The sequence below is a fragment of the Melozone crissalis genome, unplaced genomic scaffold (assembly GCF_028551555.1).
Source record: "Melozone crissalis strain CALT ecotype California unplaced genomic scaffold, PUWL_Pcris_2 ptg000107l_1, whole genome shotgun sequence".
Taxonomy (NCBI): Eukaryota; Metazoa; Chordata; class Aves; order Passeriformes; family Passerellidae; genus Melozone; species Melozone crissalis.
This window is the reverse complement of record NW_026535884.1, coordinates 650405-668156: the sequence shown is the minus strand read 5'-3', so window position 1 is coordinate 668156 and position 17752 is coordinate 650405. Positions and strand designations below refer to the sequence as shown.

General features: G+C 49.9%; 1 protein-coding gene across 3 annotated transcripts in view; it reads left to right on the top strand.

The window, feature by feature from the left end:
• The first annotated feature begins 5920 nt into the window (after positions 1-5920).
• The window catches only part of EIF4G3 (eukaryotic translation initiation factor 4 gamma 3), a 146770-nt gene continuing 134938 nt past the window's right edge, over positions 5921-17752 (top strand). For 2 of the 3 annotated variants that reach the window (XM_054292047.1, XM_054292046.1), the window contains exon 1: positions 5922-5974. The gene's annotated coding sequence lies outside the window, so the exon portion shown is untranslated. Of the gene's footprint in view, positions 5975-17752 lie in introns of all 3 variants that reach the window. The other variant, XM_054292045.1, reaches the window with a different exon arrangement.

Sequence of the window (17752 nt, the reverse complement as noted above, 5' to 3'; positions counted from 1 at the left end):
TGCATCCATTTATTTGTACTTTTCTGTCTACACCACTGAGACTGTCCCATGCTGACAAAACGGAGCCATTGAGCCTTTTCCTAGCCTGTGCTTGGTGACCTATGCCTCTCTTGGAGGCTAAATCCAGGGGATTTTTGCCCAAAAACCTCACTCTCACTGCAGGTGGCTCTTTGCTTTCCATCTCTATGGCATGGCCCCACACAGCTCCCTGGCAGAGAGGTCTTTCCCAGATGCTTTTCCTTCCTCCTGGGTGAGTTTTTGGCTGGCTGGGCTGCGGTTGGATCCAGTAGCACAGGCCCTGTGCAGGTTTCCCTCCAAACTCCCTTATTTATGGCTTGGTGATGCTGGTGGGATGCTGCCAGCTCCATAACAGGCCAACATTCACTCTGAGCAGATGCTCCATGGCTTCATCAGGCTTGCCCAAAAAATGCAAGGCAGGACCTGGACTGCAGACTCCCTGCAAGCCTCACCCCTGGCAGGGCTGATGGTCATTCACCACACCAAGGGCTGGGTACTCCTTTGCTGTTTAACCTAGGAATTGTTGGTACTTTGGTACTGGTTATAGTTTATTTAGGGAGGATGTTGGTGGTGTTTGTTTATTCAGTGTCATTGGCAGCGAATCCTTATCTGGAAGCTTGGGGTAGGTGGGGTGTTGTTGGTTATGGTCTTGGGATAGGGTTGGTTGTGGTGGTGGGACTTGTTATGGAGGGTATGTTGGGGTTATTAGCAGATGAGGGGACGCATCTGCTATTGGGGGCTGGATTTGGGGCAAAACTTGGAGGCTGCAGCCCATTTGTAGCAAACTTTTTGGAATACAGAGTGTTTCTGCTGCTGGCACGGGCAGGACTGAGCCAGCAGTGAGCTGGGGACATGGATGTTGCATAAATAAGACATTAAAATACATCTCTGACTGTTTTTACCGTGTTTTCTCACCCAGATGGAATGGAAATGCAGTAATAGCACTCACTTTCTGCTTGCACACTCGGTGTGAGGCCCTGGGTTTCCTGCAGCGCTGAGAGCGGCCGTGGCCGCCGTTGTTTTCCCTGAGATCCGCCTGGAAATGGCGCAAACCCGCAGAGGGCGGTGGAGCCGAGAGAATCGCTGCTGCACATCCAGGGCTGGGCTGGCAGGAACCAGCGATGTTACCCGAGCCCTGGCTGGGTCTGGATGTGGCCCCACGTGTTTGAATTGTGGTGGAATACCTGCATTCCTAGGGAAAGAGAGGAACGGCGTGGGCGTAAGGCAAAGAGAATAGAGTGGGGCTGGGTGAGAGGGTGTTTTCCCAGCTGCAAAGCAGCAAGGAAGGGAGCACAGGCGTCAGTCACATGGAGATGCTGTTAGAAGTGGTTTAACCATCCAAACAGGAAACACTTTGGCTCTCTGGGACTTAGTTGCAGGGAGGGACCAGGCAGGTGATGGCTCAGGGTTAGGAAGGGCTTCGAGGGTGACCATGAGCTGTGTTGTGGTGGGGGACACTGTGGTCAAGGCTGCCCGTGCTGGGTGCAGCTGGGGGAGTTCTCCTCCCTGGGAGGTTGTGGGCACAGGGAGAGCGGGCAGGAGTGAATCATCCCGCTCTGTGCCAGCTCCTGGTGTGGGCTTGCCTGGTCCTGGGTGGTATTCGCTTTATTGTGCGCTCAGCTGTGCCCTGGAGGGCTGAGTCGTTGTTTGCTGAGGGCTGAGCCCGGGCAGGGGGAAGAATGGGGGAAGCTCCAAGCAGGACCTTTTTGTTTTTCTTTTTTTTTTTTTTTTATGTTGGGTGGTTTTTTTGTCTGGAGGGTGTTGGAAGAGGAACAGTGGGGGAAAATCAGGAGAAGCCAAAAGAGGGAGGTGCTGCTGTGCTGTGCTGGGTGAAACCAGGCACCTGGAGCATGCTGGAGCCTACAAACAGAGCTGGAAATGAGGGCTGTTCATAGGTTCGGTGGGGCCAAGAAGGCTGGTGAGAGGCTGAACCCAACCATCTGAACTGCCCCTCTCCTTCCTGCTTTGTTCCCTGCAGGTAGGATCTGACCCCTGAACATCACAACAGTACTGAGGTCACCTAGTGGAACAAGCAGATTATAGAGCCAAAAGCTCCCTGAACGAGCCATACCTTCCTGAAGGCAGGAGGATTGGGAGTGGGAGATGGGGGGAGCAGGTTCTAAATCCCACCTTGCAGCTGGGACCTGCTCATTTCACTCAGAGCCAAGCTGAGTCAAGGCTGCATCTCCTCACTCCCAGCTTTGTGCTTTACTCTTTTCTCACTTTATGCTCTTCTCTTCACAAGCATCCCTTCAGGGGATATCCCACTCCTGTGTTTTCTGAAGTTCACCAACAGCTCCAGCATTCCCACTGCACTCTGTGCTGTGGGGTTGTGTCTCTGCTGTGGCAGGTACTGGTGGGGCTGGAAAAAGGGCTGGGGATGCTGTGAAACAGGAGCTCAGCACTGCAGACTCCAGCTGCCCACGGTGACACATCAGTTCCCAGGTGCTAACAGAGCTAGCAGGAAAAAGAGGAGGAAAAACAAAATGGAGAGGCGGCAGGAAGGGTGTGAATCCAGCTGGAACTCACTCAGGCTCCAAAATCTGCAGGATTTGTTGGCCAAATCATCCTACATAAGGTAGAAGGGAGACATATCTGCTTTTTCTTCTCAGGAGAAAATAAAAAAGAAGGGGAAAACATGGCTGGGGAGAGACTTTGACTCTGGAAGGGCTTTAAGGCAGAGCTGGGAGCCTGGCTCCTTTGCTTGGCCAGCACATTTTGGGAGTTTCAGCAGACAATATGGTGAAAATGCCATTTTTTTTCCTTTCTAAACAAGCAAAAAGTGTCATAGGCAAAGATCCTGGAGATGGGAAGCTCTTTTGCAGCTGTGTTTACAGGCAGCTATTTCTGTAGGACAGAGGCAGCCATGGATGTCAATTTGCTTTTGAGATGAATTTCCTTCCATGCAAAGGGGGGGTGGCTAGAGAGGGGCTGTGCCAGGAGGTGGTCATGGAATGGCACCAACCCCCCAGAACACACAGCTCTACTTGCACCCTCCAAATAATAACAGCCAAGTCTTTACCAGAATTGTCTCCCCAGCAGGAGAGGTGTGCTGTGAACACAGCAGCTCTCTGGGATGCTGGGAGATCCATTGGTACCTGGGCAAGTCCCATATCATGAGAGAAGTTCCTCCTTTGACTCCCATTTTTGGGGAGTGGAGGAGTATTTGACCTTTCTTTTTGGTCCTCCTTGTTTCTCTCTTCAGTTTTCCTGGTGGGGAATTATTTAATGTTGCAGGCTGAAGGCTGCTGAGGAAAACTCACTCAGAAAAAACAGCCACAGCCCCCCTCTAAATATTTGTTCCTGGGTTCAGATAGAAATATTCCCCAGTCAGGATTTCTTTACAGGCTGGCAGGGCTTGGTTGGGCTCTTTCCCCTCAAAAAGAAATCTGTTTCCTATTTCCCCCCATTTCCCACAGGCAGTGTGAGGTATGTATGAGCTCACCTCCTCCCAGGTATTTCCCTTACCCCACGCTGAACAAAGAGCACAGAAAGGGACACTGAGCAGCACATGATCACCTTCCCCTGCTGCACTAATGCCTGCTGGCACTGCAGGAGGTGGCTGTGCCCTCCGGGTAGCATGTGAGTAAGTGATAAAATATTCTAGTTGCAGGGCTGTTTTTAATGGAGACCTGTGTGGCAGCTCCCAGCTTTCCTCCTGAGAACACAGCTCAGAGGAGGGAGAGCTTCTGGACTCACTGCAATCCTTGAGTGTCCCAAACCTGTCCTGCACAACCCCATTGTTTGATAGCTCAGAGTCTGACTGCAAAGGGAAAACATACTCAAGACCCTTCTATTATCTTTTGCCCACTGTGCTGAGTTCTGCTCCAATGAACAACACCCAGTCCAGATTCTCCACCATCAGATTTATATTTGAAATTCAAAATTCTCTACATATAAACAGGACCATTGCACAGACAGGGATGGATGTGACTTCTCAGGTAGGTTTTCTTTAGTGCACAAGGCCTCTTCTCTCAGCTTGTGGTTGTACCAGCTACTCTCCAGGTGCCTGAATACACCACCATGAGAGCTGTTCACTTCAGTAAAAGAAGCTTTTCACGTTTAAGGCTTTATTTGTGATTGAATTAAAGCATTAATCTTCCTCCTAAATTTGCAGCTGCTCCGAATTTGCAGCAGACAGGACACAAATAAGCTCTGGGAAGGTTTCCTAGAGCAGCACCCCAGGCTGCAGCAATACCTGTGGGCACAGGGAAGGCGCTGGGAGCGTCTCCCTGGGACGTGCAGCATGGCAGGAACGCTGGAAGGTGCCAGCAGGTTGGAATGAGCCCTCGGCAAGGCAGGACAAGTCAGGACAATCTGGCAGCTGCTGGAATCTGTTCTGAGGTGCTTTTTATCTCTCTGAGATGGTACAAACCGCCTCGGCCGCTGCCAAGCTCAGGTGGTGGCCGTGAGGAGGGTTCTGCAGGTTGGGTGTGAAATGGTGAACATGGTGGTGGTGGTGCGGCTATCCTGGGAGGGCGATGGCTTGGTGTGACCATGGGGTCAGGTGGACATGTCTCCCCACAAAGGCAGGTCTGGAGGGGCCCCATTGCCACACGTGGGCTGCCTTGGGGGTCCCCTGGTCCCTCAGAGCCACCCTGTCACCCTCAGGACTGTCCGCCCTCATGAGGGGCCACAGTGTGGCCCCTGTCAGCTGCCCCAGGAGCTGGGAATTGGGCCTGGGAGCTGTAGGGCTGGTCATGGAGCTGGGGGTGAGGTTTTTTATGTAAGTCCCTTCCTCAGGCCCGCGGTAGGGTGGATATTGTGGGACCCTTCACAGCCAAGGGGGTCCCAGGCTTCCATGTTGCATTCAAGGCTGCTGGCCCTCACGACGCCTCGGGGAGGCTGTGGTGCTGCCCCTTCCAGCCCCTCCAGACGCCAAGAATTGGGACCGGGGGTGAGTTTTGGGGCAGGGGAAGCCCTCAGTGGGGTGGGTGCTGAGAGCCCCTGACAGCCTTGGGCCAACCCCTCACCCTCAAGCACTGCCGAAGTCTCTCCGAGCAGAGCCGAGTGTGCCCGAAGCTGTGCCCGCGCCGATCCCGAGGGATTCCGAAAATCGCCGAGAATCTCCGAAGAGCTACGAGCGGGGCGGGATTCCCTCTTCCGAGTCCCTCCGAAGCTTCCCGACCTGTCTCACGCCCTCGCCTTCCGGAAATAGCCGAAGTTTACCGAGCGCGGGGGTCACGGGAGGTGCTGGGCCGAGAGGGGAGGGAGGGGGTACAGGGCAAGGCGCTTGCGCGCGCGAAAGCTTCTCCGGAAGAACCCGAGGTTTGCCGAGCGGCGCTAGCTGACGAGCGATTCCGGAAAGAGCCGAAGGTTGCCGATCAGAGGTGGGCCGAGCGACTCCGGAAAGAGCCGAAGGTCGCCGATCGGCTCTGGGCCGAGCGGCTCCGGAGCGGCCCGAAGGCGCCCGAGCGCCCGCCCGGCCGGACAGCTGGAGGCGGCCGCAGCGCCATGTTTGATGCTCCGCTACTCCAGTGAGGAAAATCCGCCGGCATCGCCCCCGAGCCGCCGCCGCGAACGGCTCCGCTGCCCCCGGCGAGGGCGACCGCGACCCCCCGCCGCCGCCGGCTCATGAGCAGCGCGGCCTGAGCCGCCCCCCCTTCCCTCCCTCCCTCCCCTCCCTCCCTCCCTCCCCGCCGGCCCCTCTCCCGAGCCCTCCGGGAGGCGCGTTGTCACGGAGACCGGCGCCGGTGCCGGCCCGCCGCGCTGCCCCGGCTCTCCCCCGGCCCGCTCCGCGGCTCCCCCCGGCCCCGCTCCCCGCCGCGGGGTGGTGGCTGCGCTTGGCCATGAGTTTACCGCAGAAGGCGGCTTTGAAACCCGGCGCGGCGGCGGCGGCGGGGACCGGCCCCGGGAGCGGGGCGGCGGCGGGGCCGCCTCCCCCCCCGGCTCCCCCTCACCCGGCGCCGGCGCCTCACCCCAACATCAGGGCCTTGCCGCCACAGCCGCCCCAACAGTATCCTTTGCCCCGGGGGCTCGGGGGTGACTCCCCCTGCCCACAGCGAGCGGAGCCGGGGGGGTGAGGGCTGCGGGGAGCCCCCAGGCCTGGGGGCGGAGGGCGGTGAGGGGTCGCGGGGCCCCCCAGCCCGGGGGAGGGTTGGGGGTCGCGGGGGCCCCCGGAGCCCGTGGGGGTGTGTGAGGTGGGGGTTGTTGAGGGGTCCCGGCTCTTTTTTGTGTGGCTGTTTGTGTGTGGGGCCCCCTGCGAAGGGGGGCTGCACCTGCCGGGATGGCGCCGGGGAAGGGGGGCCGTGCGCCTCCTCTGTGGGCTGGTTTGGAGGGTCAGCCCTTTCCAGGGGGTCCCTTTTCCCCCTCCCCCAAAGCAGCGGTGACCCCAAGGGTAAACTTTTAATTATAAATCGTTCTTCAGTTTTGCTTCTGGTCCTGCCCAGGTAAGTGCTTTGGTTTTGTTGTTTTTCCAGGCGAATTTAAACCCAGGGTTTGGGGTTTTTTTTATTTACATCTGGGGACGATTTTCATGTGATTTATTTTATTTTATTTCATTTTTCCTACTCGGCCGGTGGGATTAAATCTCAGGTGGAACGTTTCACTGAGCAGCTTTCCCTGGCAGGCCACGCGTGATGGGGAGGAGGAGGAGGAGGCTCCCACTCCCCAAAATCCCCCCAGCAAAAGCGGCCGCTGCTACAAAGAGAGGCCGGCGGGGGCTGCGAGTGTTTTTTAAAGGTCTTGGGTTCTGTGCTGCGAGTAGGCCCCGAGTCAGGAGGGAAATACTGCAGGGATCAGCAGGAAAGTGCCGGCCGGCCTGAGGTTTTGTTTGCAGCGTCCGACAGCATCCCGTGGCAGACTGGCTGTTCTCTCCCTGGAGTTTTTGGGGGGAGTGTGACGTGAAAAACACACTTTGTGAAATATCCCCGTGCTGTGTTAGCCGGGAATGGTGCAGGGACGGCCGGGAGTGTGTTTTGCTGTTAATGTTTGGCGGTGTGTTGGATTTTAAGGTGGTAGCGCAGGGTGGTTTTCTGTGCTCTCACAACTGTGTTCCCTGTGTATGAGCATTTTCCTGCTCTCACTTTCATTTTGGAGGTGGGAAAACCCAGCTCTTTTGTAACCAGTTTAGGTCCATTGTTTTCTTGAACTTCCGGCAAGAATCACCCCTGCCATGACAACAAATTCGTTGCTTAAATCATGAGACTGTTGACGTTAGGGATTTGTTTGGGTCAAGTGAAAACCCCTGGACGTTCTCTTTGCTGGCTGATTTTTGCCTGATTTGTGGCATTCCTTAATTCCAACCGGTGCTTTAGGAATATAAAAAAAGTGGGAAGGTGCTGTCAGTAGAGTCAGCGGGGTTGGTGGTAAGTAAAACTGTTGCTCAGGGAGAAATTGCTTCGGTTTTGAGGGGTGTTCCAAGAGTTGGAGTGGGAATGTCGTGCACGGGCTGTGCCCAGCAAGGTGCTGGTTTGGCTGGGAAGGGGCTTTTTTCTCGGGAAGGTGGCACTTGGATGCCCTGACAGGTGAAGTTTGCAGTTTGCCTGGGCTGTCTGAAGCATTTTATTCTCCGTGTGTTGCTGGGGGGACCCTGCTGGGTCCAACGGGGGCTGTGCTGCTGTGGCTGTTCCTTTGGGTGAGTGTTGCATGGAGCACATGAGGGATGAAGTTTGGGGTTACTCCTAAAAACAAAAGGGCTTGGAAAGGCTGGAGAAGCTCCTAGAGGAGTGGGGCTGCTGTGTGTCCTGTCCTGGGGACCCAACTGGACACTGTGACCAGCAGGGACAGAGGGAGGGAGAAGTGTTAGATGGAAATCACAAGTTGGTGTTATAAAAGTGGGGAGGTTCAAATGACACAGTTGCATTTTTATTTCTAGACATGCCTGTTTTGAAAACATTGTGTTTGACCGATATCTCTCTCCTTAACTCCTGAACTACTGATCTGTGCTTGCAATAGATCCAAACACTTTATTTTTGCTGCTTATTCTGGTGCCCTGGCTGGTTTTATCCTCCACCAAAACCTGTGTTTGATTATAAACAAAAGCTGTTACCTCTCAGTGCTGCTCTGAGCAAGGCTGGGAGAGGAGAGTTCATCCCTGATTTACTGGAGTGCAGGGGGTCATCTGAGTTCAGCCTTATTTTTAGCCCTCTTTGGTTTCTTTTTTTTTTCTCTGTGTTTTGATACAACTGTTGAGCCACTGTTACCTCACAGCAGATAAAAGAGTTGCAGGTTTCTCTCTGACTTGGGCTTTTTAAACCAAAGCAGTTTCTTACTGGTGAACTTTGTAACTTTGGAAATACCTGTGGTTTCAGACTTAATGTATCATGAAATTAAACTATATCTGTGTAATTTGGAAAAAAAATCAAAATTGTGTGAGAGAGAAGTGTTCAGCATGTGTATGTAACAAGGCATGAGGGAGGGAAAATTAAAATACAGGGGGAAGAAAGAATTTTTTTAGAAAATAATATTTTTTGAGACAAAGAGAAGCTGGAAAGTGATGGACATGAAGAGCAGAAATGTCTGGATGTGAGATTCATTCTGTTTCCTGCTAAATAGGAAGTTATTTGAGCTGCTGTAAGACAAGACAGACTTGTGAGGAATTTCCTTAACACAGTGGCTTTAAGAAGTTAAATTTCCTGTGTAAAAGTAAGTTGGGATAATTCTGTGGCTCTGGTGGTGATGAGTACTCAGCCAAACCTGATTTCAGGCAGAAACTGTGCTCAGAAGTTGTCAGTATGGATAAACCCTTCAGCTGGAGTCTGACCCTTGTTTGGGTGGAAAGGACAAGCGAGGGTGAAGTGACACACAGAAGGGATTTTATAAAAAGTAAATCCCAATCTGCCCTCCTTGGCTTTGGCTGCCAGACTGCCGCTGAAGGAGAAGTTCCAGTGAAGTTGGAGTGAGATTTCTTCCATAAAAAGGTGCAGGAACAAAGGTGCTGCAAGGGCTCTGTGGGTCTTTGTGGTTTTACCTCAGTGGCACTTCTGACACATGTCACACTCCACCCTGTTCTTTACTCTCCCACTTGAGTATTTTTGTGTGTCTTACATTAAGCTGCTCTTTTAAAAGTCCCTGTGCTGTGAATAAATGTTGTGGATCAATATAATCAGGTCACCGGTTTCTTCCCAGCCTAGACCTGGGCAACCATTGGCTTGTAAGGGACAGCCAGGTTGATGGATGGCACTTGGGGTGACATCTCCAGCTGCTGGTTAATGTGACACTGGTTAATGGTTCAGTCAGGGCCAAATCAGAGCTGTCTGCAGCTCAGGGCTGCTGTCAGGAGGGTTTTGTTTTCTTTTCCCAACTTCCTCACATTTGAAGGGAGTTCCTGGTTGTTGATGTGCAGGCACCAGTAAACTTTACTTTAATCTGGCTGCTTCCATATGGGATTGGGCATCTCTGAAAAATTGGGTGTTCCTCAGGCCATTGCAGGTTGTGGCAGGCTCAGGGTGGGTATCAACAGACTATTACTAATTATTTTTTTCTCTTCTTCCTCCTTGTTAATTCCTTTTCCGAGAAGCAGAGAGGAAGGATTGGTGTTTGGGGGTCTGACCTCTGTGAATTCCATCATTGCTGTGCAAGGAAATTTTGTTAACATTGCCTCAGTCATTTAGTTTCAGTTTTTCCTGCATTGTTCAGCTAACTGTGCTGTAGTCCCTTTCAGAAGTGCTGTGCTGGTTCCTGCTGTGTTGGGTGGCATCTTCTGGATGCAAGGAGCTTCCCCAAGGCCCAGGAGGAGAGCAGAAAATACAGTGTGGCACTGAGGAATGGCTGAGGCTGTGTGGGAAGTCAGGGTGAGTTCCTGGCAGTGCTTGCCCAGTGTTGGGATGCCAGGCCTGCCTTGGAGATCTGGGTAAATCAAGATTCTTGAGGAGGACTGGGTGCGTGGGGTTCTCTGTTGTCTCTCCATGAACCAAGAGCTGAGCTGGAGGAGAAAGTGCCCAATAATTTTGCCCAGCAGAGAATCTGCAGCGTGCACTGAAGGGTCGGGGTCTCTGAGAGTTGCTGTGATCCCCTCTGGAGGTTTGGAGCCAATGCCATCCTCCCTCCTTTACTTCCAATTTGAGTGGTGTTTTCCCAGACAACCTGAGGGAGCAGCTCTATGCTCTCTGGAGTTTGTTTGTGGATGGGTTTGGAGTTGGGGACAAGGGATTTAGGCACAAAAGTCAGCTTGAAGAGCCTGGTGGTGCCTCTGGTGTGGAGCACTCCCTGTGCAGCTTTGACACCAGCCAGAGCACAGCTGGAAACCTCTGCCAGATGCCAGTGGCAGCCACGTATAGTAGGAGTCCTAGTAAAATATATGTATGGTATGAATGTCCTATGAGTCCTAGTAAAATATATGAATTGTATAAGTGGCCTATGAGTCTCAGTAAAATGTATGTATTGTGTAAGTGGCCTATGAGTCTGAGTAAAATCTGTGTATGGTGTAAGTGGCCTATGAGTCTGAGTAAAATCTATGTATTGTAGAAGTGGCCTTGCCCCAGTCCTAGTTGTTCTAAATGAGCTACAGCTGTGATGTTGTTAATTGGGCAGCTGTGGCTAATGAAGATAACTGGGGTAAAAGGGGGTGGGTTGGCTGGGCAGGGAGAGCCTTGGAGGAGTCCTGATGGAGAAGCAGGAGCAGTACTGCTGTGAGAAAACCACTCAGAAGGTATGGGACTCTAGAAATGTGATAACAACAATATGAATACAACAGCCATGTGTGAGGAAAGTGTCAGGAGCATTACGGTCCCCAAAGGGAAGGAGAGGTGAGAGGAGGGAAGGAGGGATCAGGCTGAGATCAGGGGTATCCCTTGCTCTCTGTTTCTGAGTTGAGGAGGGAACATTCTGAGATCTCAGCTGGATGAAGGGAAGGGGGCAGAGGTGTTGCCTGGGAAGTGTTTCTGTTTAGAAGTGTTGAAGCTGTGGAGATCAAACATCTGGGGAGGGTTGGAGCAGGAGAGTTGGAGAAGAGATTTCCCTGCTGCTCTGTGGTGGTGGCTCCTCTGCAGGGGAGGAACGAGCCCGGATTGGGGAGTGAGTTGCCAAAAAATAAAGTGCCTTAAGCCCTCTCTGCCATCTCTCCTGTTGATGTTCCCCAGCCTTGGCACATCTCAGTGTTCTTTCAAGCAGCAATAGCTTTAATTTATTTAATGACAAAAGTTAATCATGTTAGAGCGCAGATATGTCGCTTTACCAGCTTTGTAAGATTTTTGTGGTGAAATCTCTTGGAGAAAACCATTCTAAAAATGTGATTTCAAGTGGCTTATTTTCTTCTCATATCCAAGGACATGATTTTGTATATTCTCTGGCAGAAGTCTGGGTGAGGGTTACTTTATCCATTTAAATATAAGTGTATTTAATGAGCAGCTCTGATTTGGGAGCAGAGTTTGTGTAAGAAGTTGTTGAGAGAGTAACAGGAGACTCAGAACAAATAACTTTCTTTTTGATGTTGGGACATAGAAGGATTTTTCTCTGGTTTTTATTATTTTATCTGTGATGGATTTTGTCCATCATTTTCAGACTGGAAGGCTTTTCTGTTAGCAGACATTGGGATGTGTTGAGCTGGTGCATTTGCTTTACTTTTGTTTAGCAGTAGGAGTCAGCAGTGAAGATCTCCCTTTAGAAGGCAGGGGTAACCTATATTTTCTTTTTCCCCTAATCCAGCAATTTCAGGGCTAGTCAACTGTCAACTTTAGTTGTGTGTAAATCCACTAATATGATTAGAGTTGCTGGAATTTTTACTCTGTGGAATTACAGATGGGGTATCACTGGTTTACAGGCATTGCTTTGGTAGGAAACTTTATCTGTGACTTGAATGTGGTTGCTGGCAATTGCAAAAGCTTTTCTGGAATGAATGGGGAAGAGAAAACTGGTGTTTGTTCCAAGGCATGAACATGTGGGGGGAGGAGTCGTGTGCCCTGTGCTCTGGAGGAACCAGGGGAAATGAATTTTTCTTGTTTTTTAAGGGAATGCAGTTGATGAGGCTCTCACAGTGCTGTTTTACACTTGCTGCAGTTTCAGGCACTTCTCTGTACAACTTTCCTTCCCAAACCCTGGACTCCCAAACAGGAGCTGATGATGTGGAACAGCTGGAAGAGGAAAATAGAATGTGTTCTTAAAAAAGAAAAAGATCAAAGGGAGGAGAGCAAAATCAGCTTTTAGGCTAGTGAAATTTTCTGGTGCATGTTATTGCTCTGGTTTATTCTTTACCTTTGGAAGGTGTCCCAGGGCGCACTCCCTCTTTTTGGAATAGGTGATGGCACGCTGTTGCTGATGGGACTTGAGTCAAATTGCTGCTGGGCATGGAACTAGGTTAATGGGACAGCATGATTATTTTTTTTTTTCTTTCCTGAAAGGAAAATTACATGCTCTGTATTTCTGTTGTACCTGAGGAGTTGTTTTTTACCTTTCTTTGCTGTGTAGTTGAGGTGGAGAGAAAAGTATCCCCACACTGAGATTGTATCAGGTTTAAATCAATTCTGCCACCAAAAATAAGATAGTTCAGTTGTTGGTTGTAACAACTTGGTGTTTCCTTTATCTACATGAAAGTTGAAATATTTGTAGAGCTTTAGATAGGCTTGAAAAAAAATCCAAGTGGCTTCCAGAATGTCTTGCAAATAAAACTTATCCCATCCTCAGCCGATCCTGGGAGAGCTCTCTGAGTCTCTTGGAGTGTTGAATGGGTTAGGACTTGTTGAGGTGCACAAGCAGCTGCTCCTTTCCAGGTGCTTGAGCTCAGCAGGAATGAGGCTCCCATGCTCTGGAGTGAGAGTGTCTGCACAGGAATAGCTGGAAAAGTTGGGAGCACAAAGACCATCCCTGCTTCTCTCAGGGGAGGGGACTGAATGTGGTGGGAACAGAAATTTCCCTGGAGTTTGCTCTTGTTGCTGTGAAAACACTAAGCAGGGAGGAATTAATGCAGTTAAAGGTCTTAAATAACACAGATTTTCCTAAGTTTGAAAAGCTTTTGGAAGGTGGAAACTGATAAATGTTGCAGGGCTGCTCTGTTTGGGGTTGTCAGATGATGGTTGTGTGGTTGGGTTTACACGTGAGGGTGACTGTGAGTTACTGAGTTGGAGCAGTCAGAGGAGTCTGATTGCAGTGTCTGTGTCACTGGTGATGGGTGAAAATCCATTTCAGCTGGTGCTATGGCTTTGCTAATGGTGGTCTGAAAACTGATTTCCCTCTTTTATGTGTTATTAATAAGTCATAGAAATTACTGTGCCTTGAAACTGGCTTTTCCTGGGCTTAGTTTGTTCTCTTGCCAAAAGGCAAAAATGAGAGAAGTCTTTGGTCTTTCAGACCAAGCAGGAGGCTCTTTCTATGTGCATCAAAGGGAAAGAGTTTTTTAGTGATGCTCCTTTCAGCTTTGTTTTTTTAGTCACCTCTGTTCTTGGGAAGGCTCCTGAGCATCCTGAGGAAAGGACCTTGTAAAAAACACCCAGTGCATTTCTACTGAGGGGTGAGACCCAGCCCTTCTGTCCTGGAGCTGCCACGAGATCTTCCACACAACTGTCAGGTCTGATGTGAAATTCAGACTGAAATCTGGCCTGAAGACTTTTTGGGAGTCTTGAATTCCTGTTTGGGGTGATGTACAAGCTCCATAGTGGACCCTGGGTTTTGCAATGTGCAGCTGAATCACTGGGCTGACTCAATGTTTTATGCTGGAAAGGGAACTCAGCAGGGTTCTTGGAGCTGAGGGTGAGCAACCTATGCCAGTTGTTTGGGGGGAATTGAAGAACTGAAACCAAAGAAACATTTAAAGCCTGCTTCTTGTGGCTTTTAATGTGAAATTCATGGTGCACCTTGAACTCTGGAGTGTGCTGGGAAGGGGATTTCAGCAGCTTTAGCATGGCAAGGCTCCTTTGGAAGGTGCTTTTGGATGTAGTATTTCTTGAGCTGGTGAGACATCCTGAGTTCTACTTGCTGTGTATAATATGAAACCAGCTTCAATTTGCTTTCTCAGTAGTGCTCACACAGTTATAAATACTTGTCACTGGATAGTCTTTCTCCAATATTCAGTGTTTCTGGGCTCTGTGTTTTATATTTTAGAGTTGTGAATGCAAATAATTCAGCTGTCAACCTGTCCAGCTTGAGCTTTATGTTTTCCTTCAGTGTTGTGTTTTAAACTTGATTTCAAAGTGCCTTTATGTCTATCTCTTCTAAAAGAGAAAAAGACCTAATTTGTGCTGATCTGCAAATATCACAAAACCTAAGTTTCAATGAGTTTAAGCTGTTTGCCTTAATTCCATTGATTACCTTTCCAAAACACTTTTTTCAATTTTGAAAAAGTTCATCCTCCCAGATAAACTCTTCTATATTTTAATGTTTGGTTGTGAGGTTGTGCACCATAAAAAATAATTCCCATTTTGCCCCAGGTACCCCATCTCATGGAGGTGCCAGCAGTACCTGGCATTGCCAGCAGTCACCAAAACAATTGGCCCTTGGCACAGCCCCTCCCTGCCTTGCTGCAGCCAAAGCACACTTCATCCACTCACACTGATGTTAGGAGCATTAAATAAATGAATGAATTGTGCTGTCACCAAATTCCCATCCTGGCAGCTGAAGAAATGAGAGTTTTATAGCCAGGACCCCTGTCCAGAATGTCATCCAGGATGTCAGGGGTGGGAACAGTCAGCAAAAAGCTTTCTGGTGAAATGTGTGAGCCTTACAGAGAGTTATGGTGTGGAGTGCTGTAAAAGCTTGAATTACCACACATCTGATGCTCCAGGATGAGTATTAATCAACCTGGGAAGGGTGTGGAGAGAGGAGCTGGAGCACAGCAATAAAAAATAAAACAAGGGAGCAGGACAGACACAGAGAGTGGGGAGAGCTGGGTCTCTGTTGTCAGGTCAGCTCTGTCTTGTTGTTTGAAAGGAGTTTTTAGGGGGAGAATGCAGCCAGGCTTGGAAGTGTTGAAAGCAGGGAGAGCTCTTGGTCTCCATCAGGGAGTTTGAGGTCTCACTGGTTGAGCTAAAACTCCTAAAGGTCACTGATGCTTTGGAAGCTCTTGGAAAAGTCTGCTGAGCTTCCACCACTGGGAGGAGAGTTGCAAATATTCCTTCAAAGGAGGAGAATTCACTCCTCAGGCTTGGATTGCTTTTTCTTGTGGTCTAGCTCCATCCTTGCTTTTATGATGTTGTGCTTAGGAATGGGAGACAAAATATCTGTATCATCCACTGGCTGTGAGTGGGTCTGAAATGTCTCTGGACTGTGGGAAAAATGAGGAAGATGAAGTGTGTTCCCACCAGTTTGGGGAGCCAGATTGCACTGCAGCCCCTGATAATGTCAAAGGTGCTAGGGATATCCAAAATGTTTGATTTGATCCATTCCTGTTCTGCAGTGTTCCAAAACATCAGCATTTAAGGGAAAAATACTTCTGTTATTCTTCCCATCCACAGTGTTGGTCTTAACTATGGTTAATTTGAGAAAAAGGCTGCTACAATAGCACTGGGATTGTTTGGGGCCAGTCCTCAGAGCTTCCCTGTCTGTGCTTAAGGTGGTGATGGCACTTGTGGCCGTGGTGGTGATGAAATCCAAGTGTTTGTAGGTGGAAAGCTCAGTCTTAAAGCCCTGCTTGGCTGTGGGGGTACTGCAGTCTGAGATCAGCACAGCTGGGGTTTGTGTCCTCAGAAAAGGAGCTGTGGTGGTGCAGATGGGCCTCAGCAGCCAGGCAGGGACAGGTCCTGAAGTTTCCTTTCCTTTCCCATGGGGGACAGTGCATCAGGTACATCTTCACTGACTGCTGCCTGTGTGTTGGGTTCTGTGTGTGGCATCACATCAGCAGCTGCAGCCTTCCCTCTGTGTTCTGTCCCTGTTTGTGGCCTGAATTTATGGAATCCCAGAATGGTTTGGGATGAGAGAGACCCTAAAGCTCATCCTGTTCCACAGGGACAGCTTGCACTGGACCAGGCTGCTCCCAGCCCATCTGACCTGGGTGAGCAATGGAAGTAAACCAGGATTTCTTTGAATGGGAAATGCTCAGAAACTAATTTACTGCTCATCTCCAGACCCAGGTGGGGTGAATATGTTATTGCTGTTACTCTTTCTTGGCTTGCCCTGCACAGGTGTGTGTGAAGTGTGCACCTCAGATTCCTTAGGAGGGGAAATTGGAGGTTTAGAGGGTTGAACTGAGGAGACTCAGGGCTCTCATCCTACCAACAGCCCTCTGTGAATTTGGTTTTTGTGCAGCTGTGTAGGATGCTCTGCCCTCCCTGGATGCCAGCTTTCCCTGGATTTCATTTTGTATGACACAGAATTTTAGTTCAGGGGAAGTCATAAGCTCTGCATGTGGCAAGAAGGGACTTAGGATTTCATTTCATGTTGATAAACTGGTGAAATAAAGATTATGGGCCAAAAACCACGAGGATTTACAGCACTGGGAATGGAAATGAGCATCAACATTCTGGAGAATCATCCTTCCAGAATTCCCTGCTCAGCTGATGGGATGACCATCACTCTGGGTGACAACACTGCTGTCACCACAACAGAGTGACCAGCAGAGCATTGCATTTCCCCATGAGGTCACAGTGTGAAGTGTTGGAGACACCACAGGAAGCACAGCTGAGTGAATGAGACAGTAAAATACCAGGCTGTTTGATATTCCTGCTTATCATCCACATGGAGAGCCTGGCTCAGAAATAGATGGGTGCTGCTGCAGGGTCCCCAGCCCCTGGGACACAAGCAGGGCCTGTCCCTGTGGAGCAGAGACGTGTGGGGGGTAAAGCCTGCAAAGCTGGAGTGGTTTATTTGTGATTTTAGGGCACAGAGTTTGAGGTGAGTGGGCAGGGCCAGTTCTGTGGTAATGGCATGCACAGGAAACAAAAAGCCAGCTGGTTTTTAGTGCTTCAGAGCAATTCAGACTCCTGGTGAAAGTTGCCATGAATGAGCACTGCAGTGCTCATGTCTGGGTGGGAACTTTCTTCTCTGGTGCCCCAACTGCAGGAACTGCTGGCACTGAGGGGAAGCCAGAGCTGGGAGGTTTTACTTTGTGAGTTCAGCATGAGGGAAGGTAGCCTGTCATACCCACACAGAAGTTTATTCCAGGCTGTAACCTGAATAAAAGCTTGTGAATCTTTCTCTGCAATGGAATCCTTTTCCTCCTGCCCTGCCTTCCCCTGCTTGTGCCTTTTCAGTTATGTCACCTGTCTGCTTTGGCTCTTGTGGTTTTAATGCTCTTACCTGGTTATGTGTGCACAGGGCAAACTTGGTATAGAAATAACTCTGTATGTGTGTGTTAAGTAACTGCTCAGGAAGCAGGTCCCAAACAATCCCAATTCTCTCTCCCTGGTGGGGCTGTTGGGACTGGGGTGTTTCCCAGTTTATGTCCCTTGCTGCAGTGGCAGTGGCTCTGTGCTGCCCAGACCAGAGTCTGGTTATCAGCTTGCCTCCCTCTCCCTGAGCTGCTATCAGGCCAGAAACTGCTGTTTCAGCTGCTGGTCAGGGGACAGCTACACTGAATTTGGGCACCTTTGTTTTCATTGGATTTGTGTGACATAGTGCCTGGTTTGGCTATTTGATGTAAATTTCTTTAAGCTCAATGATTGAAATTCAGGAGTATTTGAAAATAACTGTTTGTATCTACAGTTGCATTTCAGAGTGGGAAAGGAGGAAGATGGGTGTGGCTTCAGCTGTGTTGTCTGCTCTGTGGCATTTTATTAAAAAACCTCTTTTTTCTGCCAGACTAGATGTGCACAAGCATCTGATGCAGCCAAAAGTGCAGAGAACAGCTGAAGAACCATTGCTGTTCCTTTTGGAATAGACCAAAAGCCAAAGTTACTCCAGAAAGGAGTGGGCTGGTGTGTGTGTCTGG